The following is a 3,932-nucleotide window of genomic DNA, read 5'->3' as shown; positions in this document are numbered from 1 at the left end:
TTTACGACGAAGTTACCAGGTCCGCGTTTTTCCATTTACGACGAAATTACGTGGAATAGATAACCATTTACGACGATTTTACAACGCTTAACCCTAAACACCGAGAATGAAATCCCTAAACCCCAAAGTCACATATCATCTAACATCATATCTCTTCTTCTCTACTACTTTGTGCTCTTTCTCCAACTTAAACTCTAAAACCCTAAAACTCCAAATAATTTTTTTAAAATTAACACAAATACATATTATATAAAACAACATTTGTTACACATACATTAGGATGGTAAAAAAACAATATTTCTTTAAACATACGTTACAATAGAGAAATACAACATCAGAGACATATATTACATCACTCTAAATCGTTTTCGTTCTCATCACTATCATTATAATCATCATCGTCGCTTCTCTCGAACTCGTCTTCACGTGCTTCATCTGTCGCATCTTCGGGAATATCTTCATATTGAAAGTTTTGCGGGTCGATCAAAAGGATTTCATCAGTTGGTTGTTCTGGTACCTCAACTTCATTGATAGCGTCTTCTTCTTGAAGGGCGGTTCTTCTCCAGCGACAATGCGTCCACGAGGTGTAATTTTGATAGCAGCTAACCAGTTTATCCCGGAAGTTCGAAGCCGAGGATAAGGAAGGAAGCTTACTTGCTCGGCTTGTGAAGCTAAAATGAAAGGCTCAAATTTGTTGTATCTTCTCCCAAAATTGACATCCACAACACCAAATTTGTTATACCGAATCCCTCGGTTCACAACAGGATCGAACCATTCACATTTGAAGAGGACGCATTTTAGCTTCAATAACCCCGGAAATTCCACTTCAATAATCTCCTGCAAGATCCCGTAAAAGTCTGTTTCACCTTTCACACATATTCCGTAGTTACTCGTTGCCCGATGTCTCTCATACTCGTATGTGTGAAAGGTAAATCCTCGTGTGAAATACATAGGTGATGTGGTGACCTTTGCAACTGGACCTTGAACCAATTCGTGAAACCATACGGGATAATAAGGATCGTCATAATCAACCTGCCAAAGCAGTTATTCTTAATTAATATTGAAGTATCAAAACACTTACTTAATTAATCAATGTATGAGATATATTACGTACCTGTGATTTTAACCACTTGACAAAGTGCTTATCTTTACGTGTGTCCACATCAGTTGCATATATTCCTGGTATTGCTTCTTCAACTTGAGATACAAACATCTTGCAAATTAAACAAATAATCAAGTCATACATAATTAACTTCAATTCATATAATTAACATTCACAAAAATATTTACCTTTCAAAGTAACGGGTCACTGCATCCTCGCAGTTGAGCAGAATATAAGTGTGGGCACTATGTTTATCCTCTTCACATGACCACCATACTTCTTTCGTTTTACCACCAAACCGTGCAATTTGGCAGAAAATGTCAGGAACACCATCAATTGGATATGATGTCGGTACTCCACCATCATCATATCTTCTAGGAACTCTTTTCCTCGTACGAGCAGTTGGAGCAAAGTAGTATGATGTGAAGTTAGATGTTTCGGCTGTCAAACTTCCCGCAACTATTGAACCTTCCACCTTTGCAAGATTTCTTGCTTTCCCCTTCAAATGTTTCATCTGTCGCTCATACGGATACATCCATCCGTTGTGAACAGGTCCGCGAAGCAATGCTTCATACGTTAGGTGGACAACTAGATGCTCCATGACGTCAAAAAATGAAGGAGGAAATATCTTCTCCAGGTTGCACAATATGATCGGAATGTTATGATGAAGTTGTTCGATGACTTCTTCCTTGAACGTACGTGTGCTGAGATCTCTGAAAAAAGCGCCGATGGCTGTATATTGCAAAAGTAATCAAATTAATAACATTTCATAACATATGTATATATATTAACGTTTTATAATTACCTGCAAGTGCTTCATGGACATTTGCTGGAAGGAGCTCGGCAAAAGCAAATGGAAGTAGTCGTTGCATAAACACATGACAATCATGACTCTTCATTCCGGAGAACTTTTGACCTCGTTCAACACATCTTGACAGATTTGAAACATAACCATCAGGAAACTTAACTTCTGATGCAACCCAGTCAAACAAGGTTGTTTTGGCTTCTGATGACAACCGGAAGATGGGAACAGGAACATTTCCATTGCTCTTGATATGTAACTCACTTCTTGAGCAAATATCAGGTAAGTCCATCCTTGACTTTTTGTTATCTTTTGTCTTCCCAGGGACGTTAAGTAATGTATTCATGATGTTCTCAAAAAAGTTCTTCTCAATATGCATGACATCCAGATTGTGGCGTAAGAGAAGATCCTTCCAATAGGGTAGCTCCCAAAATATACTCTTCTTATGCCAATTGTGAGACACACCATATCCATCAAGCATATTTCCAGGAACATGCCAATTTCCTCCAATTTTAACTGTTTCCTGAGCTCCGTAATAATCAATGTCTGCTTCGATCTGCTGGCCGGGGAGATATGGAGGAGGACCGTCTCTAACAATTTTTTTGTGCCGAAACAATGTCTTATTTCTTCTGTACGGATGGGCAAGTGGAAGAAAGCGACGATGACAGTCAAACCAACAACTCTTCCTACCATTCTTCAGTTGAAAAGCATCCGTCGATCCAAGACAATATGGACAAGATAATCTTCCATGTGTTGTCCAGCCAGACAACATCCCATAAGCAGGGAAATCACTTATCGTCCACAGCAGAGCTGCTCGCATCGTAAAATTGTTTTTAAGGGAACAATCGTACGTCCTCACCCCTTCTGACCACAATTGCTTTACCTCTTCTATCAACGGTTGAAGAAAAACATCAAGAGACCGTTTTGGATGCTTCGCCCCAAGGATTAATATGGTCAAAAATAGAAATTCTTGTTCCATGCACATATCCGGCGGTAAATTGTACGGCGTAAGAATGACTGGCCACAAAGAATATTGTCTACCAGACATTCCAAATGGACTAAATCCATCGGTGCATAACCCAAGATAGACATTCCGAATATTTGTAGCAAAATCTGCGTGTACCTTGTTGAAATGTTTCCACGCTCTTGCGTCTGATGGATGTGCAACCTCACCATCTCTCTGGACATGTTCCGCATGCCACCTCATCGACGCAGCAGTCCTCTCAGATTGATATAATCTTTTCAATCTGTCTGTAATTGGTAGGTACCACATCCTTTGGTACGGTACCCTATTCCTCCCACGGCCTTGCGGTTTGAATCGTGGTTTTTTGCAGAATCGACACTCTTCTAACTTGTCATCTTCTTTCCAGTAGATCATGCAGTTGTCGATGCAAACATCAATCATCTCCGAAGGCAACCCAAGACTATAAACCAATTTCTGAATCTCATAATAAGATTCAGCAGACACGTTGTCTTCTGGCAAATACTCTTTAAACAACTCCGCCCACGCATCCATGCAATTCTCTGGTAAATTATGATCCGTTTTAATATTCATCATCCTAGCTGCTAGAGACAATTTAGAGAGACCTTCTCTACAACCAGTGTAGATTGGTTGATTTGCAGCATCTAGCATTTCATAAAACCTTTTTGCATCCAAATTAGGTTCTTCTACATTTCCAGTTCCATCAGCTATTGTTGTAGTTGTTTCTAAAAATGCATCACTAATCATATCTTGAACCCTATCATGATCTACCATCTGCTCATGATCTTGATGATAATTATATTCATTATGCAAATGATTCGGTTCTTCACTATGATGACCATCCTCAAAATTATTATTACTACTACTAGCTTCATTTCCCCCATAACCCTCTCCATGTTGATACCAAATGTAGTACTGTGGTGTAAATCCTCTGTTTACTAAATGCTTCCATACAGTTTCACTACGTGCAAATTTTGAATTCTTGCATTTTCGACAGGGACAGAACATCTTACCGCTTTCCTGTGTGATCGGTGTACAGCCCGCCT

This window comes from Brassica oleracea, chromosome C5 (genome assembly GCF_000695525.1).
Source record: "Brassica oleracea var. oleracea cultivar TO1000 chromosome C5, BOL, whole genome shotgun sequence".
NCBI classification, from domain to species: Eukaryota; Viridiplantae; Streptophyta; class Magnoliopsida; order Brassicales; family Brassicaceae; genus Brassica; species Brassica oleracea.
The sequence above is the reverse complement of the archived record's forward strand: the minus strand, read 5'-3'. Positions refer to the sequence as shown.